The 7,561-nt window shown below is 40.8% G+C and overlaps 1 protein-coding gene across 1 annotated transcript in view; it reads left to right on the top strand.

Moving 5' to 3' along the window:
• Positions 1 to 122: 122 nt before the first annotated feature.
• RALGPS1 (Ral GEF with PH domain and SH3 binding motif 1) overlaps positions 123 to 7,561 on the top strand; it is a 100,862-nt gene continuing 93,423 nt past the window's right edge. The window contains exons 1-2 of the mRNA XM_026860236.1: positions 123 to 481; positions 2,463 to 2,584. The gene's annotated coding sequence lies outside the window, so the exon portion shown is untranslated. The remainder of the gene's footprint in view (positions 482 to 2,462; positions 2,585 to 7,561) is intronic.

Raw genomic sequence — 7,561 nt, 5'->3', positions numbered from 1 at the left:
CCGGGGGTCAGGTGGAACCACCTGCGCTTGGCCGCATCCCCCCGCCCTGAGGACTGCAGCGGGAAGCGCTGCCCGTCGCGTGAGTCGCGCTGCGCGGAAGATGTTCAGCGGCCTTTGGCGGCCGAGGTCTGTTTTCGGTTCACTTCACGTAATTTCTGGTCTGGGTTCAGCACGTCCGAGGTGTTGGCGTGTGGTGGAGAGGGAACCGATGTTGAACTTGGCTGCAGAACCAAGCGCACCTGCTGTCTCGAGCCCTGTTCTGAACCCGAGAAGATGGAACATGCAGGGGCTCTTGTCTTGCTTATCGTTGAAAAAAAATTAAATCCGGGTTGTCCCCCTTAGCATGTGGGAAGATGCTCCTTGCCTTAAAGACCTTCTCGTGGAACGCAGCCATCTGTGCCTTTGGTGTCCAACAGGTGCTTCTGGAGTCCAGTTTGTTTTTGTGTTGGACGTTTCACAGACTCCAGCTCGGTCTGAAATGGTTCATGTCAGGAAAACCCGCAGCTTTTAGAATAAGGAATTTCGCTTGTCACAGAATAATGTTTTTGGGGAGGATTCTCCACAGATAATCTAGTCCAAATCCCTGCTCAGAGCCGGGCCTGTTTAGACCAGGTTGTTCAGCGTCCTGCGTTTTCAGTTTTGAGATTCCATAAGCTCTCTGGGCAGCTTATTCCAATGCCTAAGCATTTTCTTTGTGGATATTTTTTTCCTGATATGTGATTGGGATTTCCCTTCCTATGACTTGTCTCTGTTGTCTCTTCACGTTTAAATCTTGGAGGAAAGTCTGGTTCTGTCTAACCTGTAATTTCCCATTAGGCAGTTCAAGCCAGCAGCAAGACCAGTCCTTAGCACAGGCCTTTTAAGATTAACAAACCCAGTTCTCTCAGCCTCAACTCTGGCATCTGAGCTGGCTGTCTCATTTTTTTGTCAGTGAAAGCTTAACTTTCAGCTCACCTTTGTCATATATATTGTGTTTCCTGAGCAATATGCTAGATACAGTCTTCGATCCAGATTTGTTTTCTCAAACTACATTAGGATGGCTTTCTGGAAGAGTCTCTTGTTTTTAACAGACAAACAAAAGTTTAGTATTACTTTAATATCTTTGGGTTTATCTTCTAAAATGCCGTCTTAAAACAACAGAAAATGAACAGCAGAAAGGTTTAATTTTTTTTTTTTTAATACCAGTTACTGTTTTCAGATTTTAAATGTTGAATAAAATATTCTGCAACTGGTATATGAGTGTATCTTCCACTTTTGTGTTTTGGCAAAGCATAGCTGATCCTTTACCAAAGGAAAAAAGACTAAATAACACAGCTAAATTACTAGTCTATAAAGCAGACAGAATAGAGCAGACATGGAGACACACACAAAACAAAAGCTTAATTGCCAGGGAGCAAATCTGATTGACAAAGCTGAGATGGGACGTGAACAAACATTATGTCTGTGGTTTTGGTTGGAATACTTGAATGGATGCTAACTCGCTCCTAACTTGTCATTTTGATTCTTTTATGAACTAGGATCGTTGTGCTCCTGCAGGGAGTGCCTACTGTATGTATACTTGGAGTTTGGGTGGGGTTTAAGGGTATGAAGAATACTACTGTTCCAGCAAAAGATAGCTTTCTTTGATGCCAGTAAGAATTGCATGTATTTAAAGACTAGAAAATACAAGTTTTTGTAAGCGGAGGTTCCTTGCTGCAGAAGAAGAGAGGCTGTAGTAGAGGCACAGTAGTAACACCATGCCATCTGCAGTGATTTGGGGCTTTATCAAAGCAACACGGGCTTTAATGGGATTTTTGTGCCAGTTTTCACTTGAAAGTATCTCTCTTTGAGATTATTTTCTTCTCATTTGATGTATAATTTTCTTAAACATCAGCTGTTATAAAAGTTGATAGAAGGCAAAAGAGGAGGAAAGGGAAGGACTACGTCTAAGTATCACCAGAGTCAGTTACCTGAGCACTGTTTTCTCAGGCTTGTTGCTCATCACGTTTGATGGAAGAGCTGCAGCTGAATTTGCTGATACCAAGGAAGAAGAACAATTGTATGTGGGTTTGTGTGCATTCTGCTTAGTTAAGTCTTGAGGAAAACAAAGTGAAAATGAGTAGCATTTACCATTCCTGAAGCACCTTGAAAGAAGTGATTAAAACCAGTAAGCGAACCCATGTTAGCTTGGACCTTGTCTTCACTGACGGAGTGAGGAAGAGTTGCCAGTACATCTTTGGAGAATATTTAGTTATGAAATTTCTAGTATTCTCCCCACCTGGGATGTATTCTTTAGTTCTTTTGAGTTTGGAAGTTTGTTGCATGCCAGTGAAACTAGAAAGGTGAACTAGTCATCAAAGCTGGGAGGGAGAGCTAAGAATAAAAATACCAGAGTGCACGTTTTGGGCAAGGAATACATGGTTTGAGAAAAACTGAGTTATACAATAAATGTCACCATAATCCTGTTTCCTGTTAATTTACAGGAATGTCATGCTTTTAAAGAAGAGATAAACCTGCTGAATAGCCAGAGCCAGACCGAATGATGGACTGATGGAGGTGTGCAGCAAAATGGGTTGAGTGAGTGCAAGAACTACCTTATTCCACTGTAAGTATGGTTTTGGCTGTAAGCTGATTTTGCCTGGGATAGAGTTAATTTCCTTCATAGTAGCTAGTGTGAGACTATGGAGTTTGTGTTCATGTTTCATTTACGTGAAGTATTGCCAGTTAATGTAGGGTAAGTATGTTTACATGGTTATCAAGGTTGGTTGATTTTTTTTTTTTCCAGGTGCTAACAGGCAGCTTCCATGAGCTGCTTTTGTAAGGGTGTGCAGAGTATCACCTGTGTGTAGTCTGGATAAGATAATGTAATGCATCACAGCAAGCTCCCCGCCTGCGTTATGGGGAAGCAGTGGCCACTGATACAGCTGTCCAGTTTTCTTTCACTCTTCCAGGAAAGTAAGAGTGGCAGTTCAAGGACATTGCTTCTAAGCAGTGACAGTGGGAGGCTAGATGGGTAAAATCTGGTCTGATAGCCTGCTTGAGTGGACGTGTGTGTTACAGTCAGGGGGCCTTCACACAGTCGTCCGTTGAACGGGGATGGCTTCTGGACTAATTCATTTTAAACCAGTCTTCTGAGACGCAGGGGGCGGGTGTCTGTGCTAAATATACCATCAAAGTCTAGAGGAAGCCTGAGACGATTGGAACCGGCAGTCTGATGCTCCTGACAAGTGTCTCAGCTAACAGAATAATCCATTCTGGGACCTGTATGCATAAAGCATTCAGATTCTTGCACCCAGCACTTTAAAATTTCAGAATGCACATTTCTATTACAATGGCGTTTAATTAGTTTTCAGTTTAGGATATTGATAACTATGACTTAATCTTGCTTTTAAAGTTGACATTATGACCGTGAAGGCATTAAAGGATTTCTTTATCCAAAAGCTTAAGATATGATACTTTCTTTTAACCTCAGCAGGGTCCAAGACGTGGCTCTGTTGCATCAATATTTCCTCCCTCCTATAAACACACATCTTCACAGCTGAAGAGGTGGCTTTTTTCTCTCCCATATCTGCTAGTGCCCAGAAAAGCTGCTGGTACTGCACACCTGCTAGTGCACCTGAAGGCCAGTTTGGAGAGAATGGAGCTTTGCTCAAGTTGATGTGTGTTCTCTGGACAGTGTATATATCTATGTGACTTGTAAATGGCCAGCTATAGTGCGATCAGTGAACTTTTTTTAACATGGTCATATTCTCACTTAAGTAATTCTCTTGTTGACTTTTCTGTCCTTCAGGATCTGATTTTGGCAGGTTTCTACAAACCTTGAGTTTTTTGTATAAATTCTTTCCCTTCTCATGTGTTTCCTAATCCCTGTCTGTACATACACCTGGCTTATTTTCCTGACTTCAGATCCTCTCATGTGTAAGAAAGTACATGTACAAATAACTCCTGTCACGTACCTTCTTGGGTAAATGTTTTGCAGTTTCTGTTGTGTGGTTCTGGTTTTCCTTCCTCCTCCTGTCATCTGTCTCTTCAATAGGTGGTTCCTTCCTAGGTCCTGGGATTTAAAGACAAATACAGGAATGTTTGACTCATTCCTGTAAATCTGCAGATGAGGAACATCATCATCCATCCTTTGTGTGCTAGACTTTAGTGTCTGAGAACTTTTTTTGTGTACAGACTGTTACAGCTTACTGGAAGCAGAACCACTCTTGGGATGGCTGTAAGCCCTGTAACCATCTCTGAGCTGCTCCTATGCCTGTCTTTTTCCTAAGCTCTGTTTGCAGGAACCTCAGATTTATGGTTGGCTTCTGGAACATGTTGACTGAAATAAGTAGACATTTGCACTGTGTAGTCTTTATTTTTCTTAAATACTCTCAAAAGAATAAATATCTCTCTGCCTCAGTTTCTACATCATTTGTGATCTGTGTTTAGATTTACTTTGGGATTCTAGCAGTTAAGCTCTGAGTAATCTAATCTTTCCAGGGCTGATTCTGTTCATTCTTGCCTTTCCCTACCCCCAGAGTGAGTGAGTGCTCCTCTAATTGAACTGTGGTCCCCTTTGTCAAGGATACTCGGGATAGGCCTCATCAAGTGCTCAGAAGGCCATCACCCAACAGTTTTCTAGTGAGTCCAGCAAAGAGCTGCGAAGACAATGAAGGGACTGAAGCATTTTCCGCATGAGGAGAGGCTGAGAGCTGAGGCTGCACAGCCTGGAAAAGAGAAGGCTCAGAGGAAGATGTCACCAATGTATAGAAATACCTGATGAGAGGATGGAGCCAGGATCTTCAGTGGTACCCAGTGAATGGAAGAGGCAATAGGCACAAATTAGAATAGAGTACATGGAAGACACATGGAATTCCACGTCAACACAAGAAAACACACACACTTACTGTGAGAATGATCAAGCACTGGAACTGGTTGCACAGAGAAGTTGCATCATCCATGGAGATAATCAAAACCCCACTGGATGTGGTCTTGGGCACGCTGCCCTGCTTGAGCAGAGCCACTGTACTATATAACCTCAGGATGGCCCTTCAGCCTCAGTGGTTTTGTGAAAAGATAGTTGTGAGTCGTGGGTATTACAGAGCCTGAGAGACAGCAGACTTTCTGATCTAACTTTCTGCAGGTGAAGCAGAAGGAACGTGGCAGTAGTTGTGGTGAGTAACACTCCTGCTAAAGAGGGAGCGTTTATCACAGTCCTCCATGAACATCCTGACCATTGGAGTATAGATTAAATCACGGGTAATGCTAATCACTGCCTCATACACTGCAAATCCCTTCCCAAATGTTTGCCTTTTCAGCCTAAATGACTTGGCAAAATTAGTACAAGTATGAAACTAGTTTGGAGTGATGGAAACTGTGAGGGGTAAATGGTTGTCTAGCCCTGAGTAAATTCTGTTCTTCAGGAGTTAGGATGGTACAATGTACCATTGTCTTCTAAATGACTTCAACCAAATTGTGACACTTTCTCTGTATTTATTTCCATTATTTTTCTAAGGGATGCTGTAAAATAGGTTTTCAGAGTAATTGCATAAAACCCCTAAAACCTAGAAAGCACTTTTTCCTATTTTCATTTCGTAATCTATCAAAGATGAGTACCTGTTCTTTTCTGAGTTATGATTGCATATTAAAACAAAAGATTTAAGACATTTTGAAAACAAGCCTGTGATAAGTTAAGATTCGCTGCCACCTAGTGGAACATTGCAAATTTTATAGTGTTCTAAAACTTGATTAAATAAGGTTTGGAGAAGATAGTCCACAGGTATTTATGGCTGACATAGAGATTCCAAGTGGCAGCAAAGGATACTAGATTTCTTTTTTGGAGTAGCTTATAGTAATTATTCTTTATTTCAGAAGTGCAACTTTTTTATTCCTCATTTATGGTGGAACATGTGAGATGTACCTGCTGACTTCTAACCTTTGAATACCAAACCAGCTTATTATTAATGAAACACTTGCAAACTACAAAGGCTGTTATACTTTTGTGGCAAATACTGTAATTACTAGTCCTTACTAGTTCCTCTAGTAATGTGTAATAGTTCCTTACTAGTAAGTTCAACTTACTAGTTCCTCTCTGTAATATGTTGTTTATATATTATTTCAGAATATGTTAATAGTGTTTTGTGTGATGGGCAGGGTGTCTTCTAATCTTGAGGCTGGTACTAAGTATGAAACTTCACCTAGTTTTCCTGAGAAATTTATATCAATACACTGTTTGACTAAAAATTACTGCTTTAGTTGAGAGGCATTTCTGTCAGTGTCACAATGAAAATGGAAAGCTGGGTTTGCAGAACCAGAAAATACATTCCAGATGCCAAAAACTTACCACAATGCAGCTTTTATCTAACGTGGGGAGGAGTATCTGCAGCCCTGATGTGGGATGTCAGATCAGTGGAGCGAGAGGAGAGCTGTGGTCGCTTTGCCATTTCCCAGCAAATCCGTGCTTGTAGGACAGATAAACCACCTGGTTACTTAGGGCTGGTTGCTGCAGAGTCTGGGCTTTGCAGGGGTGATTTAGTTTTGTCAGTGCTGGTGGAACTTGCCAGGTATGGTTGTGTGCCATTCTTAGTAGTTTCTGTTGCTCAAGAAAATGATTTTCAGCATTAAAGCTTTTGTTGATATGTGTCCTTTATTAATTAATAGATTATGAGAACGAAAGAGGGCTCTGGTGGTAATCACTGGGGTCTTCTGTACTATATGTCATGAGACATCCTTGAATTCTCATTCAGTCATGGAGGGTTGTTTTGCTTTTTTATTTAAATAAATAAATAAATTCAACCTTGATGTAAAGATTTCCAGACATGGGCAAAATTCCAAGCCTGTGCAGAGTTCCTCAAACGATTTCTAATTACCAGAAACCTGCACTTTATTCCTTGTCTTAATTTTTTAGGTATCCAGAGTGACATCTTTCTACTATCTTTACTTAGTAGAATGACACTTCATTATGTTTCTTTTGCTTATGCAGGTAGTGTTGATCATATCATTACTTTACCTCTTGGTGCACTAAATGATGGTAGAGAGAGGAGAACCCTGAATAGTTACCTTGTAAATATAATGAATGGTCATTAGAGTGAACTCAATTACCAGTGGATATAGTAAAATTATGGGGTATAATCAGGATAAAAACAGCATCACACATTCAAAGCTGCATTGTCAGCTTCCTGCTTTTCCATGATTTTATCAACTAAGAGTCCTGTGAGATATTTAATAATTTTGAAATAGATTTTGACAGTTTAGGAGCATTATGAAGAGCTTTTTTGTTATAAGATGGTGCATGCAGCTCTTAAACTGTGAGACTTTGTGTTCGTTACAATTTTGAAAAAGAACAACTTCTTTTTATTCAGCTTGTAGAATGTCAGTTTACCTTTTTGGTGTAGTGATTGTCACAGATTTCTTTGTATCTGGTTTGCCCTATCACTAAGTTATTTGGAAAATCCAGGATTCGAACTGCTGCAGGGCAGCCTGGCTATGACAAAGGAACCTCTGGCAGTCTGCTGTAACATGTGACTAGTCAAGTAGGGCGTGTCATAAAAGCATGACCTGAGCTCCAGATGTTTTTACCTGTTTTTTCCAATCAGTTGTG

This window comes from Athene cunicularia (assembly GCF_003259725.1).
Source record: "Athene cunicularia isolate RWA chromosome 17 unlocalized genomic scaffold, athCun1 chr17_part1, whole genome shotgun sequence".
Lineage (NCBI taxonomy): Eukaryota > Metazoa > Chordata > Aves > Strigiformes > Strigidae > Athene > Athene cunicularia.
Note: the sequence above shows the minus strand (reverse complement) of the source record. Positions and strands in the feature narration are given on the sequence as shown.